The sequence below is a fragment of the Eulemur rufifrons genome, chromosome 7 (genome assembly GCF_041146395.1).
Source record: "Eulemur rufifrons isolate Redbay chromosome 7, OSU_ERuf_1, whole genome shotgun sequence".
In the NCBI taxonomy this organism is placed as follows: Eukaryota; Metazoa; Chordata; class Mammalia; order Primates; family Lemuridae; genus Eulemur; species Eulemur rufifrons.
Genome location: NC_090989.1, coordinates 119,458,983 through 119,471,354, shown reverse-complemented (window position 1 = coordinate 119,471,354; position 12,372 = coordinate 119,458,983). Strand labels below are relative to the sequence as shown.

Below are 12,372 nucleotides of genomic sequence, written 5' to 3'. Positions count from 1 at the left end.
TACAGCAGATGTCTACTGCAACCAAAGAGATAAAATGATGAGGATGCCTGAGATTAAGCAGCCAAGATTGGTCAACAGAGACAGGCCAATCCTCTTGCAAGACAATGCTCGACCACATGTAGCACAAACAATTCTGCTCCAACTACAGAGGCTGGACTTGGAAACTCTCTGTCATCCACCACGTTCACCAGACCTTGCACCAACTGACTACCACTTCTTCCATGCTTTGGACCACTCCTTGCAAGGAAAAACAGTCAATTCTCAACAGGCCATGGAAAATGCCTTTTGCGCTTTCTTCTCCACTGGCTCTGCAGGCTTCTTTGTTGCTGGCATAAATAAGCTACCGTTAAGACGGCAAAACTGTGTTGACAGTTTAGGTGCATACTTTGATTAATTGTACTGCTTCTTGTTTGAGATATAATAAACTACACTTTTGATTGAAATTCGGACATTTCGTATTTAATGACCTAATACATGGCCAGTAAAGTGGATTCCCTGGTTACTATGAAATTCAAAGGGAGCTCCTCAAATGGGAATAATTTTCTCTAGAAGAATTTTGGACACAGCAGAAGCTGTGGCTTGTCTATAAGGAAAAACTCCCATGCAATGGGAAAATATACAGATCATAACCAATACATATGTATACCCATGGGAAGGAGGTAGTTAGACAAAATCCATTTACCAAACCTGAATGGCCTATTCGATAAATTAAAATGTCCAGACACAGTGTGTACAGCTTTTACTGGATTAAATTTAAGACAGGTGGCACAAGCCAAATAAGCAATTTTAGCAGGTTTTCTTTTGTTATGTTGCCCTACCAATAGTTTTATAAAGGAAATTAATTTGGCAGTTCTCCAAGGAGTCAAATTATGTACTATAGTTAGCAGCAGATATTTTATTGAATTTGGAAGAACTGGTTTGTTATCAGGTCCAAACCATAGTTTTATCATCAAACCAGCAGCCATAATTTTTCCAATTTTATTTTTCAGCTTCTGGATCCTAATTTTGTACAACTTTGGTAATTGTTCTTAAATCACCTTTTGAAGGCTCTTTTGGTGGGACCATGACAGAGATTTGATTGATTGAAGCTTTAATAGCAGCATTTCTTAAAAAATTATCAGCAAGGTGATTTCCCCTAGCCTCCATAGAATTTAACCTTGAATGTCCAGGAATTCTGATATTAGCCAAAATAGCTGGTAACTGGATGACATCCGATAAGTCTCATACAGAGGATCCACTTCTCCAGTGGAAGTGAGGAAACCCCTTTGCTTCTATAACAGTTGAAAATCATGAGTAACCCCAAAGGCGTACCTATTGCTTGTATATGTATTAGCTGATTTTCCTTTAGTGAGGAGGCAAGCCTGAGTAAGGGTACAATGTTCAGCATGTTGGGCGTAAGTATGAAGCTCAGGTAAGGTTGCTTCAATAACCCCCAAAGAAGTAGTAACTGCATATTCTGCATACTATTTACTAGTGTCATCCTTTAAATATGATCCATCTGTAAACCATTATAATTTAGCATTATCTAATGAAGTCAAGACAGTCAAACAGTCATTGCAGGGGGTGGGGGGCTCACGTTGAAGGAAGGGTAAGAGTAGCAGGATTAAGACTGTTACACCAAGAAAGAGCTATGCTGAAGAGTTAACAGAAGAAGTTCATAAAAGGTAAGACTACTGACAGAGAGGTATAAGTGAACCTAAGGCATAGTAAGTGTTGTGATTTAGAAGAGCTCTGACAGTGTGAATCAAAAGTGGTTAAAGGAGATCCCACAACAATGTCTTTAGTGGATCTAGCTAGTAGGGCAGTAACTGGGATAGTTCTCAACCAGGGAGGTAATCTTTGAGCTACTGGGTCCATCTGTTGGCTCTAATATCCGATGGGGCAATGCTGACCTCCATGGTTTTGAGTTGGGACACCCAAGGCATTTCCTTTCTTTTCATAAACAAAAAGAAAGGGAGTTGATAGCTAGGGTATCCCGAGGCAGGGGAATTTTAAAGTCCTTTTCAAAATTTATTAAATGTATTATCTTTATTTTTATTTATTTACTTTATTTATTTATGTATTTATTTTGAGACAGAGTCTCGCTCTCTTGCCCCAGGTAGAATGCAGTGGTGTCCTAGCACACTGCAACCTCCAATTCCCGGGCTGAATCATCCTCCTGCTTCAGCCTCCTGAGTAGCTGGAACTACAGGCACACACCACCACACCCAGCTAATTTTTTTCTATTTTTGGTAGAGATGGGGTCTTACTCCTGCTCAGGCTGGTCTCAAATTCCTGACCTCAAGCGATCTTCTGTCTTGGCCTCCCAGAGTGCTAGGATTACAGGTGTGAGCCTGGCCCATTATCTTTAGATTCTTCTTTAATATTAAGTAGGGTGTGCAGGGGTTGATCAATCAAAGAAAAGTTTGGTATCCAGTTATAGCAGTATACAAGTTTAACAAACCCTCAAAGTTGCTGTTTAGTTTTGGGTTTAAGGAACTGCAAGATACCCTGGATCCATTCAGGGTCCAAATGTAGTCCTGTTTCAGAAATCAAATGACCCAAATATTTAACTTGGGTCATAAGTATTAGCAACTTTTCTTTAGAAATCTTCTGACTTTTTGTGGCTGGAAGTTTCAATAAATCAACCCTGTCTTCCTCCCAAGCTTCAGTGAGAGAGACAGCGAAGTCAGTCATCTACATACTGTTTTAAGGATGAGCCTTGGGGAAAGCTTACATCTTCTAAATTAGCCTTCAGAAATTGAGAGAAATGGAAAGGACTTTCAGTATAGCCCTGAGGCATACAGTCCAAGGATACTGTTGTCCTTCCCAGGCGAAGGTGATTAGATACTGATTGGCATGATCAACAAGGATATTGAAGGCACTATAGAGGTCAATTACAGTGAAAAATTTACTATCAGTTGATATGCCAGTCATCAAGGTATGTGGGTTTGAGAATATAGGATGACAGGATGTATTAATAACAATATTACTTACAGCACAGCAATCCTGAACAAATGTTTATCCTCAACCACTGGGTTTCTTTATTGGGAGAATGGGAGAATTCCAGGGGCTGGAGTATAAGAAATTATTAAGCCTTGAGTTGTGTATTCTTAAACAATGGGTCTAACGTCTTGTAAGGCAGACTGGCTCAAGGGATATTATTTAATATTAGGCAAGCACTTGGTTAGATCAATTTGGATTTTGATTGTGGGTGGATTCTACCGATGTCTATTGATGATGTGGCCCATAAAGAGACAGATATCTGTTTCAATAGGGCATTTGGGAGCCAGCAGAGATGTCTCTGGTGTGTAAGACAGCATAAAAAATGAGCAGGACATCACTGGTAGAATCCAGTGGACCATGGGGTTTATCAAACTCTAAAATTATCACTTCTCAGCCTTTTTACTAAGATCATATGTAGTATCTGTTCTTATCAGTTTAATATCTGACATGTCCTCTATTCAAGGACAATATAGTAAATGGATTTTTGGAGTAGGGAGATGAAATAGGAGCTTGCTCCATCCACTCCACACATCCAACCTGGTATTGCAGTACCTCTAGGAACAGAGCACTGCTACCCAGGGTTTAAAAACACAAAATTATTTCTCCCTTTCAGGAGAAAGAGATGTCACCATGGTATTTTTTTTTTTTTTTAAAAAGACTTGTCCCAATAAATGAGCTGAAGCAGATTCTACCAGTAAGAAGCAATGGGTATCCTGTAAATGCCCAAGGTGAAAAATAATGAGCCAGGACAGAAAATCTGTCAATGGTTTATTACAAACTCCCACCACTGGAATCTTTTTATTATTCCAAGGCAGAGCCGGTTGAGATTGGTGGGGTTGAGCACCAACAGGGTAGTCATGATTGACAACGAATAGTCAGGATTTCACTGCTAATTTGAAGAGTGGTTTCCTAAAGTGATTAAGAGAAAAGACTGGAAAAAGCCCCTAGATGTTCTCGGAGCCCCTTCATTAGGAAGGAGAAGCCAAAAAGTTAAGTGAAGAAGACTGTTCAGATGGCTAAAGTTTATAATAGTTCTTCTTTCAGTGGCCAGACTGTTTACAATAAAGACAAACATCAGGAGGTAGCTTTTGTCGATTAGAGTGGTGAAACTCATTCTCAAATGTTTTCTCTGGGAGCATTTATCTGTCATAATTGGAGGATTAGTAGCCTTCTTTTTATTGGTTTTTTTTTGGGGGGGGGTAGGGTGTGAGCCAACTGATTTATGAAGTTAACAAGGGGTTGGTATAGTCTACCACTCCAGGCAAGCACTTTTAACTGAGAAAGTTCTTGAAAGAGACCATTAACATAGACTTAAGGGCGACTATAGTAAAGTCAAGATCCATGGGAAGGCCAGTGTTTTCTCTGAATACAACCTGGAGTCTGGTATAATGGTTATGCATTGGTTCATTTGGCTCCTGGGTACAAGGTTGAATTTTATTCCAATCTATGGCTTTAGGAAATGCTCCAAGGGGGGCCTTATGTAAGTTTTTTTTAGTAGTCGTATAGACTATTCCCATATTGTAGGGAAGATTCTGGGGAAGAGGGGACAAGTTTCCCTAAATCCTGTTGGGGCTGGGTCCAATAAGCTTTTGCCATTCAGTGTTGGGCCTGGCCTTCTCCCACAAGCATGTGAACAAGTTGGTAAAGATCAAAGAAGCCAGGCTGGTAAGCTTGAAATATAATGTAAAATTCATCAGCAGAACAATAAGGGACCTCAGTAACCTTACAAAATTCCTTGGCTATAGCCAAGGATCATTAGAGGGCCTAACCTTAAAGGGACATGTTTTTATAGGCTGAAGTTGGAAAACAGGAGGAGGAGGAATAAGAGGGGAAGAATTATCACAAGAGGAAAGTTTTTGAAAGTAAAAAAAAAAAACCACAAAAAAAGGGAAGTTTGGAAAGTAGAGAAAAGAGACAGTAACTGGTGCCTGAGAAACAAAAAGATTGAGCTTTTAAGGCCTTTATGTCCTTTTATTTTTTATCTTTGTCAGGTAACTTAGAGACAATATTTTGGAGCAAGGCGAATTTTGATTCTTGAATGCATTTAGATGCCTCAGACACAAATTAAGGTATATGTCCCATTTAGATTGTTTTATTTTATTTTGTGGCTGTGGCCTTCTAATTGTTTCTGAGAAAAAACAAGTTTAGGAAGGTCAAAAGAACCATAGGAAGGCCATTATAATCCTAAGTTATCTTTAGTAAAATTGGTCTATGTGATGATGGACCATAATACTTAAAAATATCCCAGCTGGAATCCCCAATGGGGGCTTACCTTGGCATGCCATTGAACTTTGAGAGCCCATTTTGTAAATAAATTTATCTAGGTGACTTGCTTTAATGATGAATACACAGAAACCAAAATAAAAACCTAGTGAGCAAAGAGTACATACTCACCAGAAAGGACATCAAACCCTTCTTTGACAGGAGGAAAAAGGTCTCTCATAAAGAGGAGGGGGAAACACCCTCACACAAACAAGAGGGGAAAAACCCCTTAGAAATCGAATCCCAGGTAAAACTGGAGAATTCAGACCACAAGAAATGGGAGTTCAATCTTAGAGAGAGACTCACCAGGCAAAATAAAGGCAACACACAGAAGAGGGGGGTTCAAGGAGGAGGTAGTCCCCAGGGCCATCAAATCTCTCCAGGTGAGCTCGCCTTGGATTCCACTTGTGACACCAGGTATATCAAAACCAAATAAAGTATAGAGATGAATCTCTAAGCAAAACATTTTATTTGGGAATATATAAAAACGTGATTACAATCAGAGCAAAGAAAAGATAGGAATTTTATTAGTAAAGAGAAAATCCTATTTCATATCATAAATTAGTAAATAAGCTTGTAAAAAAAAAAAAAAAAAGAAAGAAAACACACCTTCTTATTTTCCTGTTATTTTAACCTATACAAAAGCATGGGAAATCAAGCACTGTGTACAGTCACCTGTAAAATTGGGGTTCCTCTTTTCAAAAATCTGTTGTGCAGGATCATTTGAGAATAACAAATGCTATCAGAGATGCTGTTCCCATGGAGATTCTTAGGCAAAAATCTTTACTGCTGAGCTTTATATCTAGCAATTCAACATGCCTGCTTTATAATGAAGAATCAAGAAATTGTTTCCTATTTTGTTCACATTAAACATCTGAACAGATCTGAGCTACCCTGTTTGGAAAATACTTTGACATTTGTGTACTGGTGCTTATAGTTTTCACAGCCTTTAGATTTGCTAACCAGTTGTCGTACTGGAGAGATTGAACCATCTTTTGCTCCCATTAAGAATGTCTTCCTCTCATGTTTCACTAGCCTAGTTTTATAAGGAGAAAATGCCTTCGCTGAGATCACTGCTTTATTCAAATACTTAAGGATTCCTTGTGATTGTTTAACCACTATCAAATATTATTCCTATCTGAAGAATCAGTCAACAACATTTTCTCATCATCACTTGACTAAGCCTGATGCTCTTCACTTTCTTCAACGTTTCTCAGTGTCCTTCATAACTATGTTTCACATTCTTGAAAACAAGAATTTCAAAGGCTAACTCATTTGTTCACGTTTATTCCTAAATGCTGTTGACTTGCCTATGATGCAGCATTTCCAAACTGCTATTTGCCTTTCTTAAGTTTATAACAATTTGTCATTTTGTACCCTATCTCCTCTGGGCAGACATGAGAAAAAGAGAAATAAAGATATAAAAATTTTTCAAGATTTGAACAAAATTCACAAAACTTAGAGAGTATTCTAAATTAAATGAATATATTAGAAGAATAACTTCAGAGACCACACTGAATCTGGGCCATCTTTCACAGACCTATGAAAATCAGCAGACATCAGTCTATCATCACAGTGAGAGACTTATTTAAAGGATGAATCAAATCCTCAGTGTTAGAAGGGGTAATTCATATATAAGTGTCTTGATTAAGTAATTCATTACATAATTTCAGAGTGGGAATCAAATGGCAATTCACTAACCATACTTTCTGTTGAATCTATATATAATTAAAGGAGCAAAATAAGTCTTCTTTGATTAATCTTCATTTGAAACAATCTAAGATGCACTGAATATATTTAACTTCAATAATTAAGATATCATGATGATTTCTCTGATTTTTCACAAGATCAGAATTTTTATTACAAAAGGTCCAAATCAATGATTTAGATCTCTACTTTCATAAAAAGCCAGCCATAATTTTTCTGGAGAAAATACAAAGGACAATTTTCCAAAGTTGGGAGTAAAAGATAAAAGGTTATCTTTCAGGCATTAAATCTAAACATGCACATACACACACACACACACACACACACACGTACGCACAAGTTGAGTCTGGAATATGAAAAAACAAATCAGAAATCTAGGCAAAGAAAAGTAGTTTGAGAAGTTATATCTAGAACTAAAGATTTATGTGGTAAGAGTTGCAGTTTATGACAAAAGTGGTTTTCTAATGATCATAAAGTACCAGTTTTCTGCAAGTTAAGCAATTTCCTAATATGCAAGACTACCTGTATTTTAAGTTCAACAAGTCAAACTACATTCACAAGCTTTGACCTTTGTCTTCAAAGATAGCAAAGCCTTTATTTTTTTTTTTTACATTTTATGTTTGGTAGATTTATTCTTAAATTTGATTAAACTAATAAAAGATAACTGTCAACTGCAACAAAAACTCAAATTGTACATTTGTTTACTAAAAGTGCACTTACTAGGTTTATTAAACTTTGCTATTTTCTTTTTTAAACGAGTTTCATTTTTAGGAAATTATAAATGGTCAAGCGTGACAAAATATTTAATTCCACTAGCAATTAGAGACAAGCAAAACAAAATAGTAGTATACTATTTCTCATCCATCAGATAAAAGAAACTAAAGATTCATAATATTCAGTGTTGGCAACACTCAACCTGAAGGTAGAAGTATAAATTAAAATAGTCTTTTAGGAAGACAACTTAGGCAAAATCTATCAACAATTCTCCACCTAAGAATCCAATATACAGAAATACACTTGAACAAAAAGATCTAAAAATATCTTCTGAAAAATTAGAAATTAGAAATAAGCTAAATGTCCACGCTATACCACATATGGATCTGCTGTGCATAGTAGATCCATCCTATGGAAATACTATACTATGCAGTTGTTATAAAAGAACAAAGTCTACTCATACACAGTAACAAGATGCTTACAATAAAAGTTAAAAAGTTAGAATATGTATAGTTGGGGCCTTTTATTAGTTTTGGGGGGCTGCCGTAACAAATTACTACCAATTCATGCAATAGAAATTTATTCTCTCAGGGTTCTGGAGGCCAGAAGTCCAAAAATCAAGGTTTCAGCAGAGCCCTACTCCCTCCAAAAACTCTAAGAGAAGAATTCTTCTTTCTCTCTTTCAGCATCTAGTGGCACCAAGTGCTCCTTGACTCGTGACCTGCATAAGTTCAACCTCTGCTTTCATCTTCACATTGTCTTCTCCCTGTATCCGGGGCTTCAAATGGCTTGCTTCTCTACATCTTCTCTCTTCTTCTAAGGAAACTTATCATCGGATTTAAGGGTCACTCTAATCCCAGATGATCTCATATTGACATAATTAAGACTGCAAAGACTCTGTTTAAATGTCACATTCACAGGTTCCAACAGTTAGGACTTGGACATATATTTTGGGGGCCACTATTCAACCCACTACAAAGCCCAATTACATTTCCTTTTCAATCATATGTATGTGTATATTTTTAAAGTAGCTAGGAAAAGGGGTATAGAAGAATACTGAGAAAACCATTAACAATGGTTACCCTTAGGAAAGAAGGGAAATAATAAAGTGGAGGGGAATTCTCACATTCTATTTTATATATCTCCAAAAAAAAATTAAATAATGAGGATTTACTTTCCCACGGTCCTAACAACCATTTCACCCTCATTTAATCTTTTCAATCCTCCAACAAATATTCCTCCACCTCCACTCAGCTTCCCACTCCGTTCAGACAACTGAAAACAACCCATAAACTAAAAACCCCACATTTACCCACCTACCAGCATCTATACCCACATACTTTGCTTCTTCTCCAGTTACCTTGTCCAAAATGTTGCTTCCATATTCTTCCATCTTTTCCCACATGAACTTTTTGTTCTCTACTGGATCATTCACATCAGCATAGAAACATATTTTCAATTTCTTTTAAAAAACGTTTTCTTGAGTCCATTTTCTACTCCAGATACCACACTATTTCCTTGTTCCTATTTACAGCAAAATGTCTTAAGTGTCATCTATACTTGATCTTTGAGATATCAATCATCATTCTATTTTAAACCCACTCCTAAAAAGCTTTTTCCTCACCATGCCATCAAAACAACTAGTCAAGATCATCATTAACTCCTTCCACTGTTACACTCAATGGTTAATTCTTTTTTTTTTTTTTTTTTTTCTTTTGAGACAGAGTCTGCTCTGTCACCCAGGCTCAAGTGCAGTGGCACAATCACAGCTCACAGTAGCCTCCTGGGCTCAAGCAACCCTCCTATCTCAGCCTCCCAAATAGCTCAGACTACAAGTGCATACCATGGCACCTGGCCAATTTTTTTATTTTTTGTAGAGATGAGGTCTTACTATGTTGTCCAGGCTGGTCTTGAACATCTGGCTTCAAGCTATCTTCCTGCCTCAGTCTCCCAAAGTGATGGGATTACAGGCATGAGCTGTAAAAGGCCTCAGGCCTCTTTTATCAGGGAACTAATCCCATTGATGAGGGCTCTGCTCTCATGATCTAATCATCACTTCCCAAAGGCCCTATCTCTTAATACCATCACCTTGGGGATTAGGATTTCAACACATGAATTTTGGAAAGACGCAAACACTCAGAACATGGCACTATTTTATTTAAAATTGCAACGTTTTGCCTCTCAGCACTCTCAATCTCCATACCTTGCTCTACTTTTTCTTTTACAAGAGTACTTACCACCTATCATTTAATTTACTTAATTACACATAACTATTGTTTATACTGTGCTCTCCTCTCCAAACTGAAATGTAAACTCCCAGTAGTACCTCTGCCTACTTAGCTCACTATATATCTAGAATAGAGCCTGTCACATGATAAACATCCATATATTTGCTAAATTGATTTTTTTATTTATAAAAATCTAAAATAAAAAGCCCATTTCTCATTCTATTAGCACTTGTATTTCAGGACCCAATTTTCAGTTCCGTCTACCTATATGATTCACCCCTTCCATTTTTTTCTAAAGATAACTGGACAAGTTCTCCTCTGAGACACATCATTCTGTCATATCTCCTACCCAAAGCATCAACTTAGTTTCAGTTTTAAGTAAACTTATTTTAAAGTTCATCCTTATTTCAAAGCTCTCTTGATCACCAACCTCTTGCCAAATTACCTTCCTGTCTTTGAGAGAGGATTTTAGTTTGATTTTTTTTCTTTTTTTAATCCCTTTTTAGAGGAGTGGACAGAGAGCTAACACAAAAGAATCACCTGGGCAGTTTTTTCCAAAATATAGTTAGTACCTTCCTCTCTACTCCAACGCTACATATACACATTCTGGTTTACCAGGGGAAGACATAAATGGACATATGCTTTCTGAAAAACCTTCCTGGATGATACTGATGCAATATAATACCAATCACTAGGCTGACAACCACTGAATTAAAATATACAAAATGACCACTTCTACATCCCAGGTTTCTCTGAAACAAAAAACATATTTTCAGAGGAACCAGTAAGAAGTTAATAGCAAGCAGGCTGGCTGGGCACGGTGGCTCACACCTGTAATCCTAGCACTCTGGGAGGCTGAGGTGGGAGGATTGCTTGAGGTCAGGAATTGGAGACAAGCCTCAGCAAGTACGAGACCCTGTCTCTACTAAAAATAGAAAGAAATTAGCCAGAAAACTAAAAATAGAAAAAATTAGCCGTGTATGGTGGTGCATGCCTGTTGTCCCAGCTACTCTGGAGACTGAAGCAGGAGAATCTCTTAAGCCCAGGAGTTTGAGGTTGCTGTGAGCTAGGCTAACACCATGGCACTCTAGCCTGGGCAACAGAGCAAGATTCTGTCTCAAAAAAAAAAAAAAAAAAAAAAAGCAAGCAGGTTTGATGAATGCTAAGAAATAAAAATGACCCTCCCAAGCAGCCGTATCATGTCTACATATGACCACTTTCAAAATGCTATGCCATGTTACAACCCTCCCTTCTTCCTCTTGCCTGTAAATTAATCTTAGAATATTCGAAATTGCCCTACTGTTGAAGAGAAACAGTTTATTATTCCTTGCTCTGCTATGCTATGTTCTTCTACATGACTGTAATGTGATAGTCCTTCTAGCTCCTGATTTTGGTACACTTTCCAAATTATTTCTTCTTCTCTGTCTAGAAAGCTTTGCCTAGAATTGGTATTTAAAAAAATTATTTCTGGATGCTCATGCTATCTTCCATTCCTAATCTTGAGCAATAAAGCACTAAGGTAGATTTGAAGATAAAAGTTCACTAAACTGGGTTTCTAATCTCAGTATGGTGAATAACAAGAAGCATTTAACCTTTCAAACTCACTCAATTTTCTCACCTGTTAAATGAGTCTATAGGATTAAATTATTTCAAAAGTCCCTTCCTTCTAGCTATAGAATACATGAACCAATGATCCTGTTCATTTATAATGGGATTACTAGCAGAAATTAATACATGGTCTCTCAAAAACAACTTAAAAGGACATATATGTACTATCTCAAACATTTTAAGTAGACATATTAATAACAGTCCCAACCTTGAGTTAGTATATCCTCAGAAAACTTTAAATATTGCCTTTATTTTTAAAATATCCAATTTATCTGGAAAAACATTAAAATAGTCTCTTTTTGTAAAAACAGATTTTTATACTTGATCTTTTTGCTTCTTGATTAAAATCTAGCCTTTAACTGATACACCACCATTCTATCCTCAAACGTGTGTGTGCGTGTGTGTGTATGAACCTCTATGTCAATGACAAACATCAGTACTCAATATCTCATCATAGGAAAATAGACTCTACAGAGTAAGCAGTACTTACCCTACCTTTTCAGATAAGTCCCAGAAGTCACTGTACCCTATAATCAAAAGCAGCTCAGTGAAATAAAAAGAGCCAGAAAGACCTGAACTTGCTTTCCACCTCTGCCACTTAACAGCTGGTATGCCCCCTAGATATAAATATACTTAATCTCTCTGAGCATCAGTTTTCTCAACTGAAAAGATAAAGATAATTCTTATCTTATAGGAATGCTCTGAGGATTAAAATAGATCATCTAATGAATCTTTCAGTGTTCTTGCAATACCGCAATCAATCAGTAAAAGGTAGCTATCACTTGAGAGAATCATTTTACAAATCCCTTTATAGTCACTGAAACTTCAAATCTGTTAATTAACATCATAAAGTTATGAAGAGCTATTT

The 12,372-nt window shown here is 37.0% G+C and overlaps 1 protein-coding gene and 1 non-coding gene across 2 annotated transcripts in view; one reads left to right on the top strand and one right to left on the bottom strand.

Moving 5' to 3' along the window:
- The window catches only part of STAG1 (STAG1 cohesin complex component), a 346,671-nt gene that overhangs the window by 299,164 nt on the left and 35,135 nt on the right, over positions 1-12,372 (bottom strand). The window lies entirely within an intron of this gene.
- On the top strand, positions 3,368-3,559 carry LOC138388662 (U2 spliceosomal RNA). The gene has a single exon (XR_011234186.1). It is a non-coding gene; the product is annotated as a U2 spliceosomal RNA (small nuclear RNA).